Genomic DNA, 22,199 nt, shown 5'->3' with positions numbered 1-22,199 from the left:
GAGCTGAGGCACGCAGGCTGTGGAGGCAGGCGAGGCAGGTTCAAAGCCTACGTCTACGGCTTTCTAACCATGTGACCTTGGGCGTGTTACTTAGCCTAAGTTTTCATTTCTTCACCCATAAAAAAAAAATAACGGTGCCCACCTCACAGTGCTGTTAGAGGGTGAAACTTCAGAATCCACAAAGGCAGTCGGCACAGTGCCCAGGACACAGGGAGAACCTGTAAACATCAGGTAGTCCTGAATGTGACAAGTATTTATTAAGTACTCACTGTGGGCCAGGCACTGTGCCCTTGACTTCGGCTCAGGTCATGATCTCATGGTTCGTGAGTTCATGAGTTTGTGAGTTCGAGCCCTGCATCGGGCTCTGTGCTGACAGCTCAGAGCCTGGAGCCTGCTTCAGATTTTGTGTCTCCTTTTCTCTAGGCCCCTCCCCCTTTCGCACCCTGACTCTCCCTCTTTCTCAAAAGTAGACAAACATTAAAAAAATAATACAAAGAAAAGAAAAGACTCAATCTGGGGGCACCTGGGTGGCTGAGTCGGTTAAACATCCAACCTCAGCTCAGGTCATGGTCTCGCCGTTTGTGAGTTTGAGCCCTGCATAGGGCTCCGTGCTGTCAGCATGGAGCCTGCATGGGATTCTCTCTATCTCCCTCTCTCTCTGCCCCTCCCCCACTTGCATGCTCTCTTTCTTTCAAAATACATAAATAAACTTAAAAAGGAAAGAATTAACATGGACACTGTGATCAAGAATAAATTATTAGGAGGGGGACAAGGAGCAAAGTGAGGAGACCAGTTGGGAGGCTACTAAAGTCATCCAGGTGAGGGATGGTTGTGGCTGGGACCAAGGTGCAGCAGCGGAGATGATGAGAAGTGGTGAGATTCTAGATATACGTTGAAAGTAGAGCTAACAAGATTTGCTACTGGATTGATTAGATGTGGGGTATGAGAGAAGGAGGAATAAAGAGTGACCCCAAAGGTTTTGCCTAAGCAACTAAAAGGGTGAAGGTGCTTTTAGCTGAGAAAGAGAACATGGTAGGCAGATCAGGGGTGGGGAGGCAAGGAGACCAAATTTGAACACCTCCTTAAGGGCAAGGAGGAAACTACCCTCCAGGAGAGTACCATGTCCTCAAAGCCAAGTGAAGGCTATGTTACAGGTAGGAGGGAGGGAGGGATTAATTCTGCCAAATGCTACCATGGGTCAGCTAAGATGGGGACCAAGAACCGGGCATGGGATTTAAGCAACCCGAAAATCATTGGCGACCTTGACAAGAGCACCACTAAATGCTGAAGGTCACAGGTACCGCACCAAGCACGGAAATTCAGATTCTGTACAAGAGCATGGAAGATGCTGGAAGGAAAATCAAGCTCCTAACTGCAGCTTCTGCTGCTGTCTGGAGGGTCACAGCAGAAGGCTTCACCCAGACCTGCAACATCGTAGATACTGAGCATCACACTGCTGACACCAACAAGCCCATCTGTGGGAAAGTAGACAGGTAGCCGCGGGAGTTCAAAAGCAGGATTCTGAGTTCCCAGCCAAGTCACTGGCTCCCAGAACGCACACTGAACACCAACCCACCCACCAACCAAATAGCTCAGAAACAAAGCAAAACAGTAGCGGAGAAGCAGAAGGAGTGACTTCATGAAAGTGTCAGAGATCCGATCCCTGCCACTTCCAGAAAGAAGCAATACGAATCATTATGTACGTTCCTTAAGGGCAGGGCCTCTCTGCTCCACAACTCCCCCTATGCCTATCACAGAGCAGACGCGCAGTAAATATCTGCTCGCTCACCGGCTGCCACGCATCTTGCATGTTATCTCATGTATAATCCCAACACCCGGCAACACAAGATTATGGTGCCAGCGGAAGACATGCCAAAAGACCATTCAAGCACATGGGCAGAGCAAGTTCTGGCTAATGAAGCTAACACAGAGGAGGAGAACATACCATCTAATTTGTTCTGAAGTTAGCGACGGTGGTACAGAAGAGAGGCAGGAGGCTCTGGAGGGATGATAACACCTATCAAGGGTTGTGCACCTAACGTCTGCCAGGCTCATTGCCCGGTAGCTCCACCACAACGCTCCAAGGTGGATATGATTCCCCATCCTACAGATGAGGAAAACGAGGCTGAGTGAGCCAACATAACTTATCCCCGACCAGGGCACTGAACTCGGGCTGTACATCCGAGTACCTGGAAAAAATATAATAAGACCATTAAAGTGGGTGACAAACTGTCACGCAGGAAGAAGTACAGTAAAATTAAACCCTTAAGCTTACGCAATTGCCGTGGCCGAACACGGGGAGAAGGCGGTAAGGTCTAAGAACGAGAACACAGATTTTGGAGCAGGATACATTTGTATTTGGCCCACATTCACCATTTCCTCATTGTAAAACTCAGGGCATTTACCTTTTTTTGAGCTTCAATTTCCTCATCTGTAAAATGAAGTAATGATAATTACTTTGAGGGTGTAGAATTAAATCAAACGAGACGATTTGTGTAATTGCAGATCCGCAATAAATGCTATTTCTGTGCCCTTAACCTACCAGTCAAGGCAATAGGGGAGACAGAATTATTGTTTTTTAAAAATTTTTTAAATATTTATTTGTTTTAAAGTTTATTTATTTTGAGAGAGCAAGAGAGAGTGCAAGCAGGAAAGAGGCAGAGAGGGGAAAGGACAGAATCCCAAGTGGGCTCTATGCTATCAGCACAGAGCCCCATGTGGACCTTGAACGCACAAGCCGTGATCGTGACCCGAGCTGAGATCGAGTCGGATGCTTAACCAACTGAGCCACCCAGTCACCCCTTTATTTTTTATTTTTGAGAGAGACAGAGAGAGAGTGTGAGTAGGGGAGAGGGGCAGAGGCAAAGAGGAACAGAGAGAGAGAGAGAGAGAGAGAGAGAATCCCAAGCAGGCTCTGCGCTCAGTGCAGAGACAGACAGACGGACGCAGGGCTGGATCCCACAACCCTGGGATAACGATCTGAGCCAAAGCTCAACGCCTGAGCCATCCAAGCGCCCAGAGAATTATTGTTTCCATGTAATTACTGTTTCTATGCTTTGCTTCAGTGGTTTTCAAAATGTTGTCCCTGCTCAGGAGCATCTCCGGGGAACTTGTTAGGAATGCAAATTCTCAGGCCCTGCCCACACTTACTGCATCAGAACTTCTGGAGGTGGGGCCCAGCCATCTGTTTCTGAGAATCCTCCAGGTGATCCCAGATGCCCTCAAGTTGGAAAAGTTGAGAAACTGCTCTATTTCAGTATCTTCCCAGTCTACAACAGAGCAGTGGAGTAAACTCGAGTAGCCAGGTAACTTGGCGAGATCACAAAGTTGTTCACGGGAGATACCACTCAAACGTGAGTCTTGGGCAGAACAGTGCTCTTACTGGGAATAATCATCGCCAATAAAACACAGACTTCTGTCACTTTACAGGTAGAAATATGGGACTCTCTGCATCTGTTAACATGTATGCATACATGTTAAATAGCCAGGCTCAAAGTAAACGGGCATACATGTTACCAAAGAAATTCCGCTAATGCAACCACGGGGTGTCATTCCAGGACTAGGGGGACTTAGCATAACTCAACTATGGAAGAAGAGGGACACCCGGGCCTGTGTCTCATGGGCCCGCAGTGCGCTCAGTATTGTGGCCATTAAATCCTAGTTCGATGTGTCCCCAGGCAAAAGATAAGGCAGGTTAGGGCTTGGGAGGAACTGCTTTTCCTCCTACTGTGCCATCTTCCCTAAAAGTCCTGGGGGAACTGCCTTTCCAAATATGGCAAATGTAGGTAAAATCACAAATATTGTCCGAGACAGCAGGTTCTGGTAAGCTGGCTTTTGGGGGTGGCCTGATTGTGTAGCATTTGCTGATTTCTGCGATGAAATTCCTCTCACGATGGAAGATTTCAAGTGACTAATAGTTGAACAGCCTGGTTGCAAAGTTCTTAAATATTTAACCATCAGCCCTGGAAGCCCAGTGTGAGCTTGCCTCAGTACACCACGGTGACATCCGCTATTGGGGGGCCCAATTTTGACATGGCGGGTGTCACAGTATTTGATCTACAGTGCTTGTAAATACCTACGATGAATCTTTTGAGGAGGTAATGACACTGAGGGCAATTTTGTGAATCCTGCCCGGTTCTCAGGAGACCAAATCTGCACATGGAATTCATTCAGTAAAAACAATTCTTTTAACTGGCATCTCATCTCACTGCCCCTTTTTTGACGAGCACTTGCAAAAATAGAATCACCAATATTATATTGAGTTATTACATTGAACTGAGTAGAATGTTGATAATAATCTTTAAAAGATTATAAGTAGAGATAAACTCCTTCATTGATAATCTCTTCAAAAAAATAAGTAATTTTACATATGTTTATATTGAAAAGTTACATAAATATGAAATACATTGAAATTTTTGACATCATTTAAAATATTCAGGAGGTTTTATTTATCCTAATGTGGCTATTTATTGCTAAAAAGAATTTTCACTGTATTGTCTTGTTGGCTTAAAGAAGCTGAGACAAAATGAATTAAATATTTTGAAGCAAGGTGGTTGGCCCTAATTACACAAAGAACAAGATGTTTCTAGAAAGAAGATCCTGGTTTTATTTTTGGCCTGTGGTCTCAGGAGAAAGTAATATTTTCACTATCAAATTTGTTTTTTTCTCAATCTTAAGTTATCCCTGGAATCTTCCAACCTCATAACTAAGACAGTGGGATAAATTGAGCCCAATTGTCTCAACACTATGTCAATTCTAATCGTAAAAATATCTACCTGCGTATTTATAAAATTTATTTTTTGATTCATTTTTTGCACAGTATATTTAAAGCAGTTTGCTGTTGAAAACACATAGTACTTCAAAGGGCGAGAGTCCCATTTTTGAATTTTTACAAAGCTTAGAAATGCGGAATGTTCTTCGATCTGCCTCTATTTGTGTCCTGTTTAATATTCAGTCTTAATTAACTGGAAAATGGTCCTAAAAATATGAGGTAAGGAAAATAAACTACCTGTTAGCTTTTAAAAATGTCAGCAGCAGGCCTCTACCTACAGGTTCCCATGGGATTGGTCTTGGGTGGGACCCAGGCCTCAGAGTTTTTGTTATTTTTTAATATTTATCTACTCGTTGAGAGAGAGCGAGAGCATGAGCAGGGGAGGGGCAGGGAGAGAGGGAGACACAGAATCTGAAGCAGGCTCCAGGCTCTGAGCAGCCCATGTGGGGCTCAAACTCACGAGCCACGAGATCACAATCTGAGCGGAAGTTGGATGCTTAACCGGCTGAGCCACCCAGGCGCCCCTCAGGCCTCAGAGTTTTTAAAGCTCCTTCTTCTGGAAGGAGCCTAGAAGCTCCTTCTTCTTCCCACACCTAGAGCCCACCACCCTTGTGTCTGTATGAGAACATATATTATTAAGACCACAATTCTAAAGTTGTTTCATGCGTGACTGCCCCCAATAAGAGGCACTCACCAGGGAGACTGGAGCCTCCTGTTAGAACATACCAGGGCTCTGTCTATGATGTGTGCTCAGTAGATGCTTAATGGATGTCTGCTGACCAAATTTCTGTTAACGAAGACCTCCTTTGGGCTTGTCTTCAAATACCTGGCCATACCGGAAGGATCATAATCATCTGTAGACACTACGTGACAATCATCAGAAGGAAAGGTGGGGAGAAATACAGAGAAGATCCTCCCAGCCTATGGACACAGAAGGTGCTCCAAGAAGAGTAATGACTCAAAACCCACTTCCCCTTGTTCCATTTGCTCATGCACTTCTGGGAGTTCCCTGGAGACTTCCCCCCATGTGCCCATGGTTGAGTCCTCTCCTGCTGAGCCCTGGTTTCTTCACAGAGCTGTTCCAGGGCACTACCATGGCCATGAAACACAACCATCTCCTGTCATAGCCAAGACCCAGGAGCCCTTGAAATATTAAAGTTGTGGGGTTTGCTGGTGCAAAGAGGAAGAGAATCCCTCTTCGCAGTAATCCCTCTTGGCGCTACACTCCTTTGAGAGGGGGGTCCCTAAACAGTCCAAGGGAGGCTGGGCAGGTGTGCCAATCTGAGAGACCATCGGAGTCCTTGTCCTCTCTCCCCGCCTTGGTCATTCCTAAGGGCTCCTTCCTAGCCATTCATCATCCTTGGCTGTATCACCTTCTTAGAACGAGTTCTCAGGGAGGTTCTATCCTTTATGCAAATAGGGTTCTAGAAAGCCGTCCCAGTGGGGCTTCAGACCTATCTGAATCCTGGGTTGGATTCCAGATGGTATCACCACCCAAGTCATAGTCAACATATGTCAGTAGAAGCTGTTGACGCCTAGAGGGCAAGAAGGTGCCTCCAGAATCTAAAGATACGAGGCCCCTCCAAGAGGTAAACTAGTCAAATCAACACTTAATAGAAGAGATTAGCCAACTGTCAAAGGGGTCTTCCCAAAGTAGGAGAAGAAAAAGGGGAGAAAACAAGCATTTCTTGAGCCCTGGCAGTTTTCCAGCTATTTCGTGTAGTTTGGCATTGAGTGCTCACAACACCTGAGGAGATGGGTATAATCACCCTCACTTTACAGATGAAGAAACAGAAGCTCAGAGAGATCACGTGGCTCAGGTTTTGATCTCAGATGCTTGGCAAGCCCCGATGAATTTTCTGTCCCCATAGTTTGGCCGTTTCCAAAATATCCAAGTATGCAGACCGGAGTCTGGCTTCTTTCACTTAGCATAAGGCATCTGACATTCATTCATGTTGCTATACATATCTGGAGCCCACTTTTTTTTTTTTTTTAATGGAGAAGTATTACTTCCTTGTATGGATGTGCCACAGTTTATCTATATATTCCTCAGTGAAGGATGACTTAGGTTGTTTCCAAGTTTGGGCAATTACAAATAACCGATGTAATCATTCACATACAGGTTTTGTGTGATCATCGTTTTCCTTTCGGGGTGAGTGAGATTTCTGGGTCATACGGTGGATGTATGTTAACTTTGTAAGAAACCGCCAAGGTGATTTCTAAAGTGGCTGCAGCATTTTTGCACTGCCACCAGCAAGGTGTTAAGAGTTCCAGGTGGCGCCGGGGTGGCTCAGTTGGCTGAGGGTCCCAGCTCAGGTCACGATCTCATGGTTCATGAGCTCGAGCCCCGCACCGGTTCTCTGCTGTTAGTGCAGAGCCTGCTTTGGATCCTCTCTCCCCCTCTCCCTCTGCCCCTCCCCCACTCATTCTCTCTCTCTCTCTCTCTCTCTCTCAAAAATAAATTAAAAATTAAAAAAAAAAAGAGTTCCAGATAATCTGGGTGCCTGGGTGACTCAGTTGTTTGGGCATCCGACTCTTGATTTCGGCTCAGGTCATGATTCCAGGTTTGTGGGATCAAGCCCCGGGTTGGGTTCCACACTCTCTCTCTTTCCCTCTGCCCTTCCCCTGCTCATGCATGCAGGTGCTCTTTCTCTCTCTCAAAATAAAATAAAATAAAATAAAATAAAATAAAATAAAATAAGATAAATTGAAATGAAATGAAATGAAATGAAATGAAATGAAAAAGAGTTCCAGGTACTCTGCAACCTAGTCAGCAGTTGATAGCATCAATATTTTTTACTTTAGACATTCTAAAAGATGGATAATGATATAACACTGTGGTTTTGATCTGCATCTCATTAATTACTAACAACGTCGAGCAGCTTTTCACATACTTCTCCATGTAACTTGCTATCCATATTTTTTGCCACTCCTGTATCTTCTTTGAAGTACCTGTTCCAGTCTTTTGCCCTTTCTAAATTGTGTTGTTTGCTTTTTTGAGTATGAAGAGTCCTTTATATACAAGTCATTTATCAGTTACGCACTCTGCAATGATTTTTCCCAAGTTTATGACTTCTCTCCCCATTTTCTTAACAATGTCTTTTGAAGAAGTCCAATTTACAATTTGTTTTCTTTTACAGATCATACTTTTGGTGTTGTATCTATTCTTAGATACAATTCTTTACCTAGCTTGAGATCACAAAGATGTTCTCTTTTTTTTTTCTAGGAGCTTTATAGTTCTAAGTTTTGCATTTTGGTTTCTGCTCCATTTTAATTTTTGTAGATGGTGGGAAGTGTAGATCAAGGTCAACTACTTGTATGTAGATGTCCGTTTGCCCTGGTACCACTTGTTGAAGACCCTTGTCGATTTTGGTCTAACACTACAGTTTTTCCCCTTGCAAATTTCACCTTTCCCACTACACGTCAATGGGTCATTCATTCATCCGTCCGTCCTCATTCACTTCCCCTTGCTTTCTTGATTCCAACCATGCTGGTCTTCTTGTTGTTCCTCTAACATGCCTCTAATGGACCAGCCTCAAGGTCTTTGCCATTCCCTTAGTCTGGAATGCTCATCTTCCAAATATCCACACAGCTCACTCCCTCATTTCATACAGGTCTCTGCTCAAATATCACCTTATTTAAAAGAACTTCCTGAAGACTCTACTTTATTTATTTATTCATTTTAATATTTATTCATTTTTGAGAGAGCATGAGTGGGGGAGGGGCAGAGAGAGAGGGGGACAGAGGATCCAAACTGGAGCACAGCACAGAGCCCGATGCGGGACTCAAACTCACAAACCGTGAGATCGTGACCTGAGCCAAAGTCCAATCTCAACCGACTGAGCCACCCAGGTGCCCCTGAAGACTGTGTTAAATGGCTCTCCCAATCCTATCTTGCATTTCTTCTTTACCACGCTTCATTTCTTTTCATGTACCACAACCTGACATATTCTATGTTCAGTTTATGTATTTATTGACTGCATATTCCTCTCCCCAACCACCGTCAGAATGTGAAGCACCACACAGGAATTTTGTCTGTTTTATTCACAAATAGATTCCCAGTACCTAGAATAGTTCCTGCACATGGTTGATACTTAATAGGCATTGATCTTCTTGAATAAATCCAAATAAGAAATATTTACTGAGTGCCTGTTGGGCACCAGGGAGAGTGCTAAGCTCTGGAGCTACAATGGGGAGCAAAACAGACATGGTCCCTGCCTTCATGGAGCTCACAGATCAGCAGGAAAGACAGACATTAACTGAATAACCTCAGAAATGAAATGTATAATAGCTTCTGGGCCTTGAGGAGGAGTCCATGGTGCTGGGGAGCTTATAACTTAGCTATAGAGAATTAGTCATGGTGCCTGAGTTGAGTGCTAAGGATTAAAAATGGTTAACAAGGTGAGGAGAGGGGCGGGGCGCCTGGGTGGCTCAGTCAGTTAAGCCTCTGACTTCAGCTCACAACATGATCTCTCGTGATCTGTGAGTTCGAGCCCCACGTCAGGCTCTGCACTGACTGCTCAGAGCCTGGAGCCTGCTTCGGATTCTGTGTCTCCCTCTCTCTTTGCCCCTCCCCTGCCCACACTCTGTCTCTCTCTCTCTCTCTCTCAAAAAGAAATAAACATATAAAAAACAAGGTGAGGAGAGGGGAGAAAGGGCCTTCTAAGCATCTGGCACTTCATATACAAAGGTCATGCGAGGGGAAGGAGGTTGGCATGTTTGAGGAACTAAAGAAGGGTCGGTGTGCCTGAGGGCGGTGAGTTGGGCAAGGAGAGAGGAAGGCAGGGAGGCTGGGGGTCATACAAGGCAGCCGGTAGGAGGCTGCTCTTTACCTAAGGGCAAAGGGAAGCCATTAGAGGTTGGCTCTACCTTTTTAACCACCTGATGATGGGGAACATAATAGACACTCAATTAAACACACTTGCATGTTGAAAACACACGTATACTTTGCTGATGGTTGTGTAAAATGGTTCAACTTTTCAACAGGGCAATTTCACCACAGTGTTCAAAATTACAAAGATAAATACCTTTCCACCCAAAAACCCCTTTCTAGGAACTTATCCTACAGATTGACTTGCCCATGTATCAAATGACATTTGTCCCCGGTTATTCACTGCAGTGAATAGCAGAAGAATGGAAGCAAACCAGATATCTCTCAAGAGGAGATCACAAAAAAGTTGGGATGTCTCCACACAGTGGACTAAAAACCACAAAAAAGAATAATGAAGTTTTTATGCAATTTTTGAAAAAATTCCAAGATTTATTATTAAGGTTTTTTTTTAAATTTTTTAATGTTTATTTATTATTGAGAGACAAAGAGAGAGAGAGAGCATGAGCATGGGAGCGGGAGAGAGAGGGGAAGACACAGAATATGAAGCAGGCTCCAGGCTCTGAGCTGTCAGCACAGAGTCTGATGCAAGGCTCGAACTCAGAAACTGCGGGATCATGAATAGAGCCGAAGTCGGACGCTTAACCGACTGAGCCACCCAGGTGCCCCTTATTAAGTTTTTAAAAATCAAGGTTTGGGAAAAAGTTTATAAATGACTAACATTTTATGATTTAAAAAAACAGGTAAAGGAATAAAATATGTATAGCTTTTCTGTACACAGTATATCTCTGGAAGGGGGTATAAGAAACTGGAATCCTTGCAATATAATAATATATTATTATTATTGTATTGCTTGCCTCCAGACCTTGGGTTGGGGAGTGCGTCAGAGGGGGACTTTTACCTCATATCTTCGAAGTTTGAAGCATGAAAATATCTTACCTATTCTGTAAGTAAAAAAAAAAAATGCATATGACAATTATTCACTGATTAAATGAAATAGGAAATTAATTTGTTAAACAAATGGCTTCCAGCCATAGTACTCCCCTGTACTATTAGAGGAAAAAGATTTAGGGAGTCCTGGTCCCTGCCTCACTCCCTGATTCCTGGCGGGGTCCCCAAGGGGAACCCACCAACAGGAGTCCTCGGGGCCTTTGGAAAGGGCTGTGGGATGAAAATGTTTATTTCACGCGGCTGGCATCGGAGCCTCCCTCTTTGTCCCTGAAACCATGGTCTTGTGGCCCCACAGAGACACATCAGTTTGGAGCTTTCTCGAGCTTGTTTAATTAGGTTCTTTGCTGAAAAGCTGCCCCATCAGTCTCCAAAGTGGCAACTGGCCTCCAGAGATGCAATCCATCACCCCTCCACGGGAACTCTTATTAAAAAGCCAGATATTCAGGGCTTTCCTGCATACCAATAAGCATCCAAAAGTATTCGCAGTATCAGAAAAAGCAGCACAAAGTGGGGAAGGCCAGAATGTCTCGAGCTCCCCAACTGCCACAAGCCCAAGAGCTGGTCTGTGAGTTCTGATTAAATTCCGGTGCTTGACAGCACGGGTAATTGCCTTGGGCCGCTCGATTTCATCACCCCAGCTTGATAAGGAAGATGAAAGGGAGACCATCAGGTTCACCTCCAGTAGGAGTTCCCGGTTTCTCTGGGCAGGGGAGCTGGGCTCCAGGTGCCAACAGAGGAAAGCAGCTGTGAGCCCTGCCCTGGAGGCCCCTCAGGCCGGTTAAGACTTGGACCAGAGTAGCGGATCGGGAAGGGGAGGAAGAAATGGGAGAGGCAACAGAAAAGAATGAAAACAAGGTAGACTGGGGAGCTTGAACTCCCAGTGTCCGTCTGTGCTATAATGTGGTAATTTCTCTAACAACCCAATGGAGAAAGGATTCCTCTGCCCTACCCCACTCTCCAGATGAGGAAACGGGGGCTCAGAAAAGTGCAATAACTTGCCTAGGTTCTCACAACTAGCAAGTGCCCCCGGTCAGAATAGGAGCCCTGGTCTCTCTGATGCCATTCCCTTGCTTTTGGGTGCAATTTTAATATACCCATTTTAAAAATCAGAAATATAGTTTATTTTTTTAATGTTCATTTTTGAGAGCGGGGGAGGGGGAGCGGGACATGCAGAGAGGGGCTGGGGGAACAGAGGATCCGAAGCAGGCTCTGTGCTGACCGCAGAGAGCCCAACGTGGGGCTCAAACTCACAAACTGTGAGATCGTGACCTGAGCCAAAGTCGGACACTTACCAGCTGAGCCGCCCAGGCGCCCAGAAATAAACTACCTTTAAAAACCTGTGCTATTTTTCTCTTAAATGCTGCATCCCAATATGATCTTTGGCATCTGCACATTATTTTTATTCCAAAAACAAAGACGAGGAATTCTTCCTTTTTTTTTTTTTTTTTCCTTCTCAACATGAGCTGAATGGGGGAATCTCAAGCCCTTTTATCAGCCGAAAAGACAAAGGTGGGGGGTGGGCAATGGCCCGCAGAACAGCATGGCTGGGTTGTACTGTGACCCCTGCGACACATCCCTGACCCATGACTCTCCATCTGTGAGAAAGACAACACCGCAGCGGTAGGAAACACAAAAAGAATGTAAAAGACTATCAGAAATGGATAGAGAACAGGCTCAGAGCCTGACCCACAAAACCACCGCGGCATTTCAGCAAAATCCCTCCTCCTCCATTCTCTGCTCCTCCTCCTGCCTGGGCCATGATCCCACCTCCCCCCCAGGCTCCCGAGTCCTCCTCGCCCTGGTATGATGCCAGGACCCCTAAGGGGGGGGGGGCCCTGCCATGATGCCAAGGATGGGCCCTCCCTCTCCTGGGATGATGCCAGTGGGACCTGCTTCTGGAATGAGACCATCTAGGGGAGGCCACATGCCAAGGACGCCTGGGCCCCCAGTGGTGAGAGCCCCGCCCATCCCATGATGGCGCCCACTCGGCCTGGAATGACCCGACCAGGCAGATAAGTAGAGACGGGAACCTCTTTATATCCATTCTCTATTACTTGTTCTGCTTCACCAGGAGGTCATGGTGCTGTGACTCTGGTGAGTGTTTTCTAACAGCATGACAGGGAAGACTTGCTCCTCCTTCCTATCAAGAGAGAGAATAGTTTTGGCAGAGGAGGAGTGGGACCAAAAAAAAAAAAGGGGGGGGGCAATTTTCATTTCTATTGTGAAATGTGAAAATAAAATTGTCAACTGTTTTAGTTAAAAAAAAAAAAAAAAGACAAGGGGCGCCTGGGTGGCTCAGTGGGTTGAGCGTCCGAGTTCAGCTCAGGTCATGATCTCGCAGTGTGTGAGTTCGAGCCCCGCATCGGGCTCTGTGCTGACAGCTCAGAGCCTGGAGCCTGCTTCGGATTCTGTGTCTCCCTCTCTCTCTGCCCCTTCTCTGCTCATGCTCTGTCTCTCTCTGTCTCAAAAATAAATAAAAACATTTTTAAAAAATTAAAAAAAAAAAAAGACAAGGAGGAAATACTCGGAAGCCCCAGAACAGCCAAGAACCCCTCTCTGGAAGCAGGATCCCTCTGCTCCAGTTCCTTGGGCCATTCCAGACAGCAGAGGCTTTCGAAGGGGATATTTGGAGTCAAGACCGGGATATTTTCCAAGCTGGGCCTTCCCATAAACTGTGCCTTTTATCTCTTCTGAAGACCAAACCCGGAAAAAACAACCTCATGTTAGCAGTGTGGACTTAGGTTAGACATGAGCAAGAACTTTCTGACAATGAGTGATGGATGTTGGCTCATAAAACAGGTGACCAGGAAAGGCCAGGCTAGCAATAAATTGATTGGCAAGGTGCCAGACATAATCCAGACGCGGGATGGTGGTTGATTTGATTTGTTGGTTATCTCTCACCATCTCCTGAGAATGCCCTGCCACCTGGTCACAGCCCCGCATTCACTTATGCCTCTGAGCCTTTGCTCTTGCTGATCCTTCCACCTGAAATGCCTTTCCTTCTCCACGACTGCCCAACTTCGATTTACCTTTCAACGTCTAGCTCAAATTCCTGGGTCTGCTTTAAAGCTTTCTCTGACCACTCCAGGCCATCTGCCTCTACCCCTTCTTGGAATTCTAGATACTCCGGAACTTAGTCACGACCATCTGGGTGGAGGACAGCTGGTCCCTGCAAAGTCAGGTGGGAGAGAGAGAAAGGATGATGGGAAGCAGAAGCGGCTACTGTCACAGCTGTCCACCCTGCTGTGAGCCTGCCACGCCGATCACATGGCAACTGCCCACTCTGCTGAGAGCCTGCCGTGCAACCCTCAGACCCTCATTTGTATTCTGTAGGCCCCTTTCCCGGGGAAAGGATGCCCTGAAAGCACACACGCAGATACCCGCCAACTGCATCTCCCGAATGACACCAATTTATAAAGTTGACGCTCTGGGACAAGCCAGTTTTATGCTGATTTAGAGCACAGCCAGTTTCCTCAGCATCCGCTCGCCCCTAATCCAGTGATGTGTCTGTCGCCCCTAGGAGGGATGCGCTCACACATAAAATTTCATTCCGTCGTCATAACAATTGCATAGAGCCCGTTTCACAGATGAGAAAACTGAGACTTGGGCAGGGCGAGGGGTTTGCAGCAGCTCGCGTGGCTGGATGATAGCAACACTGGCATTAGAGGCAAACCTCTCAGACTCTGGGCCAGGGTAGCTTTCCCGATACCCTCCACGGTACGAATACCCGTGCCCCACTCCAAATTACTGCGACGTACGCGCAGTGGACGTTACCCATATTGTCAGCTGACAGATGACTTAGCCAGTCAATGTCAGTACCGGTTAAAATTCAGACTCTGATCAGGGCACCTGGGTGGCTCAGTCGGTTAAGCGTCTGACTTCATCTCAGATCATGATCTTGCAGTGTGTGAGTTCGAGCCCCGCGTCGGGCTCTGTGCTGACAGCTCAGAGCCTGGAGCCTGTTTTGGATTCTGTGTCTCCTCCTGTCTCTGCCCCTCCCATGCTCATGCTCTGTCTCTCAAGAATAAATAAGCAATACAAAATTTCAAAAAACATTTTCAGGTTCTGATCATAACATAGAGGTTCTCCTACTTTTTACTCATGTCTTAGCCTAGCATTTGCAATTCTAATGTCCACATACCCTATACAGGAGTCTCTGGGTCGCCTCCATTATCTTCTGAAGTTCACACCAAGAGCAGGAGATAGACCACCTCGGCACACCAAGCTCTGTGTGATGTGCCTTCTGCCATTTAAGCCGAGCTGAGAAACCCCAAAGCTGTCTGTGCCAGTCACCCGGCCCTCTTGGATTATCCCCAACCTGCTCTCCTTCAGGTCCTTCTCTGCCAGACCCTGAGAACTTGGTTCCAGAACACTCTCATAGGGTTTGCCTCTGGTCTCTGGTCTCCCCAGCACCTGACTCAGGTTTCTCTCATATACTTTGGCTTGGTCTTGCCTCCTGGTACCAGAAAATGGAGGTAGATTAGAAGGGTCTTTATGTAAATTAATTCATGTCTGTAAGGTCCTTAGAACAGTGATTGGCACATAGTAAGCACAATATAAGTGTTTGTGATTACAATCATCTTCAACCCCATCGTCATCATCATCATCTGCTACCTGCTTAGTATAATACATCCCAACCACTTAATCCAGCCTTCCCAATCCCTTGGGATGAAGTCCCAGATCCATAGCGTAGCTCTGGCGAGGTTGTCCTAGGTCATCCCCTATGACTCTCCCCCTTGTAGTAGGAAACAACTGGTCTTCCCTTAAGCTTACAAATATGCCAAGCTCTCTAGACCTTGGCACTGCTATATTCTCCACTGAAGTGCTCTTCGCTTCCTGTCCCCATCACCCTCCAACACCCACCCACCTCCAACAAATTCATCTTTCAAGTCTCAGCTGGAATCTTACTTCCCCTTCTTCCTTCCTTGTGCCCGTTTCCTGCTCTACCCATCAAGATTAGGCTGAGTCTTAAAAAAGAAAAAAAGAAAAGAAAGATTAGGTTGAGTCTCCCTACTACACTATCCTGTAGCGTTGGTGATTATCCTAATGGCATATAATTACTTCTTTAACGTCTGTCTTCTCACGAGACGGTAAGCCTCATGAGAACTGGAGCCATAAGGAGGCACGTCTGTATCCTTAGTGCCCAACACAATGCTCTGAATGACTAGGAGTTCAAAAACCTACTGAACTGTTTTGAACTGAATCAAAATGGGTTGAAATACGAAGACATCGATGCCAGTGAAAAGGATGACTTTAAAGCTTAATATGCTAGTATTTATTTACTATATGTGCTGTGACCTATTCAAAAACCAGAACCTAGAATCCAATCAATAATAAAAGGATGAAGAACAGAAGAAACACATGATATCATCAGTGCTTCTTTGTACAACAGCACCTATAACTAGTGCTATCCCAAAAGAAGGCAGTAATTAAAGCTGAAAGGAAGAGAGGAGGGTCGCAGCCATCAGGGGTCGAATGTCAACAAGCAAGTTACTCATCCCTGAGTGGTCAACTCAGAGGGTGCTGAACTTTGCCCTGTGTGCGAGGATATTGCCTGGCACTATTGGTGATGCCGTTTGAGGACTTTTGAGAATGTCCTTGCCAACCCAAACGAATCTGATCACCAAGGAAACGTAAAGGTAGTAACAGCTCACCTGCCTGCTCATAGGGACAGTTTCTGTCTACCAGGACCTGAGTTCAACTCACTTCCAGTCAATAAGGACCTACCCGGTCCCTCTCTCTGCCCACAACAGCTCACTGAGTAACTTCAATTTCCATGATGAGCACTGGAGCACCTGCCTCACAGGACCCATTAGGGCTTCATCATTCCTCCCAGTTTCCATCACAGAGAGCTTTGTCTCGCCCTGTGGATTAGGGGTAAGAGGCTCTCTTGAAACCTCACTTAATGGAAGTGAGAACCAAATGAGATAATGATCAATGCTGGCTCTTTAGAAAAGTTGAAAATTTGGGGCGTCTGGGTGGCTCAGTTGGTTAAGCGTCTGACTCTTGGTTTCAGCTCAGGTCATGATCTCACAGTTTTGTGAGTTTGAACCCCCCACATCTGGCTTTGCGCTGGCAGCACAGAGCCTGCTTGGGATTCTCTCTCTCTCTCTCTGCCCCTCCCCTGCTTGAGCTGTCTCTGTCTTTCTCAAAATAAGTAGACTTAAAAGATTTTTTTAAGTTGAAACTTTTACACCCAAGTGTCATGATTTTATTGTTAATAATAGCAACTGTTTCTTGCTCTTCCCAATTAATTTTTTCTTTCTTGTTTTAGAAAAAAAAAATAATTGCTGCTCCCTTCTCAGGAGAATGGAGATGTCATTTAGTGAGAACCTTTTTAAAGGGCTATTATTAATTATTATTATTATTAATATCCCACAAATTTCAAATTTCTTCTTTCACACATCTTTTTTGGATTAGAGATTCCTCTAGGGACTGAATGGCCTCATCTACTCCTGATGGAACGCCCGTCTTGCTATGACTCAGTGTGGATGATGAAGTTGAGTGACTGATCATCCTGATATGGACACGTGATTTCCTATAACTGCATTTCTGCCTTCTGCTTCCTTGACCAAGCCCGCTACCCCCAACTTTTCCCTGAGTCCATCCACAGTGGTCATGCAAGGGAGGGTTTCAGCACCCCAGAATCTCCATCAAGCCCCTCTAAAACTGCCTTATATAAACACGCAGTCCATAAAAAGCAGTATGATTGTGGCCCAAATGCCACTTCAGACCATCTCTTAGCTGCTCCCTTTGTAACCAGACTGCTGCTCTAAGACCCTCCTATCTGGGGACTACTGACAATGCATAGCCACCACTACCTGTAGCAACCACCATGTGGCTGGGTAATCCAGTTCACGCTGGCAAAACCGGACCGAGTGTTGGAATCACACAGACCCAGTGTCCATCCTGGCTCTACCATTAACGTCTGTGAGAACCCGGACCAGTCCCTCACGTCTCTGAGCCCCAGTGTCCTCATTAGCAAAGGGTAACGACAATGCTGCCAGAATTCGAGACAATGTATACCAAGCACCTAGTTCCTTATCAAGTGTCCAGTAAATAAATGGAGAAAGGGTGAATATGGAATAAGCAAGAAATGTTCTAGGGATGGTGGTATTCTTAGGGAGTAACCAGTGTTACCCATGGATAGAAGTCAAGAAAGGCTTTGTAAAGGAGCCTTGAAGTAGCCTTGAAAGAGAGGGGAAGTGTTTGGCAGATGGACCAAGGGCAGGGCACAATAGACAGGGGAATAGGGTGAACAAAGGCTGGGATTAGAGCCCAAAACACTGGGCCCATTTGGGCAGGAAACATGATGCAGCTGGATCAGAGTACGAGGAGGGAGGGAGTCCTGGGGGAGGAGACCGGGGCCAAGAAGGACCTGGATAAGCAGGGCCTTGTGGGGTTGCATTGTTAAATTGTAGAGGATGTGGTTTGGTCCACAGCATAGCCAGATTCTTGTCAGTAACAGCTTTGTCGGGATAAGTTAATTACAATAGCGATTGGAAAATGTAAACTTGAATATCACGTATTCGAACTCCAAGACATAAGGGTCTTTGGGCTAATGGAGATCTTTACACCTCTGAGAGGAGGTCGCTAATCAGAGAAGATGGCAGAACAATGAGAATACTGGGGAATAATGATGAGGCTGGTTTAGGAGAACGGAGTCCCCCAGATGCCTCTTTCCATACGGGTGTATCCATTTCACGAGTATGGTGCTGTGAATTCCGATACCATCTGGTCCCAGAGGCTTGGTTGGCAGGTCAGGTCTCAAGTCAAGTCACAAGTCATAAAAAACAACCTTGGACATTCTCTCTATCCAATCCTTACTGGGTTCTTACCACACACAAGGCATTGCTTTTGGCCTTGGGGGCACAAAGACGAAGAGCACACAGTCAGTCTCTGTCCCCAGGAATGCAGCCTCAGGGCTCACTCCAGACTGGTATCCACAGGGAGTGTTAAAAGCTGGGGAGAGGTCAGCTGAGGGTGGGCCAGGCTCTGGAAAACCCTAAAGTAGGTAACCACACTCTTGGAGGAGGAGAGGAGCATAGGACCTAGGGACTCCTTTTCTCCACTATCTCAATGTCTGAAGGGTTTTCCTGTTACTATATTTGACCCATGATTCACCTAGCCTGTTCTGGGGTGGCTGTCTTTTAAATAAACAAACATGGGGGTTTTCCCCATGAAGGAAAATGTGACGCATTCGGAGAAATAGAAGGAAGAAGAAAAATTACCCACAACTGCACTATCACGGCTCACATTTTGATGGCTCTCTCTCCAGGTTCCTTTTCTCTCCACAGGCAAGTTTGTCTGATGGTTTCCTTGTCAAATGGGCACATTGTACATGCAATTTTGTATACTGCTTTCTCTTGGGAGCATCATATATCATAGTTGTCTAGGTGTTTTTCTTTTCATTAAAAATTATTGGGGCACCTGGGTGGCTCACCCAGTTGAGCATCTAACTCTTGATTTTGGCTCAGGTCATGATCCCAGGTCATGGGATCAAGTCCCATGTCAGGCTCTGCACTGAGCATGGAGCCTGCTTAAGATTTTCTCTCTCCCCCTCTTCATCTCTGCCCAGTTCATGCACCTGCTCTCTCTCTTTCTAAAATTAAAAGGCAAGTTATTTTGGGAGCCTAGCTGGCTTAGTCGGTAAAGCATGTGACTCTTGATCTCAAGGTTGTGAGTTCAAGCCTCATGTTGGGTATAGAGCTAACTTAAAAAAATTTATTTTTAATTATCATCCTTTAAGAGCCTCATGACATTGTTCACATGGCTACATCGGAGACCACTTGGACGTGTTCCTGGTTTCTCCCCTCAGATTTCTCTTCTCAGTTATGATGGAAGTTTTTAGGGAAATAGTAAAATGAGTTTGTCCTCCCTGATCAGTGAAATGACATGCAGAGGGAAGTCAGTCTGCAAGCCCTAATTGATCCCAGACAACCACCAGTGCAGGGAGATGATATACAATTAACAAGCACAGCAGCTACATGTATTGAGTGCTAGCTGTGTACCAGGCTCTAGCTAAGCATGTTACATTGGATCCTCACCACTACACTGGGAGACAGCTATGATTTTTATCTCTGCTACACAAATGACAAAATTTAGGCTTAGCAAGGTTAAGTAATTTCCCCAAAGTCACACAGCTATTAGCCAATCCCCTAACAGTATCATACCTCTTTTTCTGGGTTGTGATGGCCATATACAAGTCAGAGGGACACCTCTGTTCAGTGCTTTCAGCCACAGAAAACACCAAGAAGACTCCAGGGCTTTCCAATCCTTTTCATTCCTTGCCACACTTAAAAAATGACAATATAGGGACACCTGGGTGGCTCAGTTGGTTAAGCGTCTGACGTCAGCTCAGGTTGTGTTCTCGCAGTTCCTGAGTTCAAGCCCCGCATTGGGCTCTGTGCTGACAGCTCGGAGCCTGAAGCCTGCTTCAGACTCTGTCTCTGTCTCTCTCTCTCTCTCTGCCCCTCCCCAACTCGTGCTCTCTCTGTCTCAAAAATAAACATTAAAAAAAAGATTTTTTAATGGTTTTTTTCTCCTTCCCTTCCCCCATGGTGTTCTGTTAAGTTTCTCAAGAGGGAGGGAGGCAAACCGTAAGAGACTCTTAAATACAGAGAATAAACTGAGGGTGGATGGAGGGGTGGGGGAGAGGGGAAAATGGGTGATGGGCATGGAGGAGGGCACTTGTTGGGATGAGCACTGGGTGTTGTATGTAAGCGATGAATCACGGAAATCTAATCCCAAAACCAAGAGCACACTTTACACACTGTATGTTAGCCAATTTGACAATAAATTATATTTCAAAAATTTGTTTTAAGTGACACCATAAGTAGGGCACACTGGGATGATGGGTTGAGGTTACTTTAAGCAGAAGTGACAAGCTGAGGGCACGCCAGTTAAAAACTCAGCTAAACTACTTGTAGACCAAAGCCACTTCATTTCCCCAAGTCCTTTTGTGCCTCTGAGATTTTGAAGAGGGGATGAAAATATAATTTTTTAAAAGTATAACTTAACAGTGATAGGTTATCATCTCTTTGTGCCTTTGGAGGAACAGCCTTCAACCTCTAGAAAGGACCTAACTTGGGACTTGTATGTTTTTGAGATATGACCTTGGACAAATGTCGTAGCCTCTCTTGGACCCAAAGAGTTCTCTGAAGAAAGGTGAGAACCACCCCACAGGATCACAAGCTGAGCGCAGGAGGTTGAAGAAGGCATCAGGAGAGGCGCAATAGGGAAATTCAACTTCAGATACACTAAAGGGAGAGGACGGTTCGATTCCTTTCAACTGAAACTAATCAAGAAGGTGAGAATTTTCTAGAAATTAGTGATAGTTTAACTGGTTACCTTCCAGATACGTTGAGATTTATTTGGTTTCCTCCTGGCATTTGATTTCTTGTTGGCAGTTTTATTGAGATAGAATTCACACACCATACAACTCCTTCATTTAAAGTGTACAATTTAAAGTGTATACATTATACAACTCCCACATCAGGCTCTGCGCTGAGTATGCAGCCTGCTTAGGACTCTCTCTCTCCTCTCTCTCTCTCTCTGCCCCTCTCCCCTGCTCACCCTCCCCGCCAAGAGAAACATTAAAAAAATAAAGTGTACAATTCAATGGCTTTTAACACATTCACAGGTTGTACACCATCACCCCAATCTCATGCTAAACTGTTTTCATCACTCCAAGAAGAAACCCCATACCAATCAGCAGTCACTCCCATTCCAACCAAGCCCTGCTGCCCTTGACCTTAGGCTAATCTACCTCTTCTCTCCACAGATTTGCCTATTACAGATAGTTCATATAAATGGAATCATGCAATATATCATTGTCTTTGGCAACTGGCTTCTTACACTTAGCGGTGTTTTCAAGGTTCATCCATGCTGCAGGGCATATCAGACTTCACTTTTTTAATTATCATTATCAAACAATATTCTACCGTATGACTACGCTATGCTTTATTCATCCGTTCATCAGTTGATGGACATTGGGTTGCTTGCTTGTTTGTTTGTTTGTTTATCAGCTATTATAAATGGAGTCAGCAACATTTGTGTATAAGTTTTTTTGTGTGAACATGAGGCATTCCCCTTGGGTATATACATAGAATTGCTGGGTCATATGGTAACTCTACGCTTAACATTTCGAGAAACTTCCAAACTGTTTTCCAAAGCACCTGTGCCATTTTCATTCCCGCCAGCAGTGTATAAGGGTCGTAAGCTCCTCCAGCGGTGGTTGGTGACATAGCCAAGTATGCAAGGGAAAGACGGGGCGTCCTGAGGCAGGGACAGCATGAAACCAACATGGCAGCAAAGATGAGGGAAAGGACAAGAATGTTCATTCCTGAGGGCTGGAGCCTGAGGCTGACCTGGCAAGTTGGCCCCTTGGACAATTCCTCTTCTTTCTCCCATTCAAGAATTTGAAAGATTTATGGGAATAGGAAGGTAACAATGTCAGAAAAAAAAAAATAATAAGTTCTCAAAGTGATTCACCATGTTTCAGCCACACTTGTTACCAACAAATGTTTTCTATGTGTGCGTATTGGAAAATTTTAGGGGAAAAAAAAACTTGTTAAATTTGAAAGAGCTTTCTAGATTCCTATGGTTCATCATGGGTGCCTAAAACTAAATCTCTCCACACATTTCCAG

At 45.4% G+C, this 22,199-nt stretch overlaps 1 non-coding gene and 1 pseudogene across 1 annotated transcript; both read left to right on the top strand.

The window, feature by feature from the left end:
* Positions 1-12,090: 12,090 nt before the first annotated feature.
* Positions 12,091-12,566, top strand: LOC122484728 (annotated as a pseudogene).
* Positions 12,567-19,181: 6,615 nt separating this feature from the next.
* Positions 19,182-19,254, top strand: TRNAK-CUU. Its single transcript has one exon. It is a non-coding gene; the product is annotated as a tRNA-Lys (tRNA).
* Positions 19,255-22,199: the final 2,945 nt, after the last annotated feature.

This window comes from Prionailurus bengalensis, chromosome E1 (genome assembly GCF_016509475.1).
Source record: "Prionailurus bengalensis isolate Pbe53 chromosome E1, Fcat_Pben_1.1_paternal_pri, whole genome shotgun sequence".
Taxonomy (NCBI): Eukaryota; Metazoa; Chordata; class Mammalia; order Carnivora; family Felidae; genus Prionailurus; species Prionailurus bengalensis.
The sequence above is the reverse complement of the archived record's forward strand: the minus strand, read 5'-3'. Positions and strand labels throughout refer to the sequence as shown.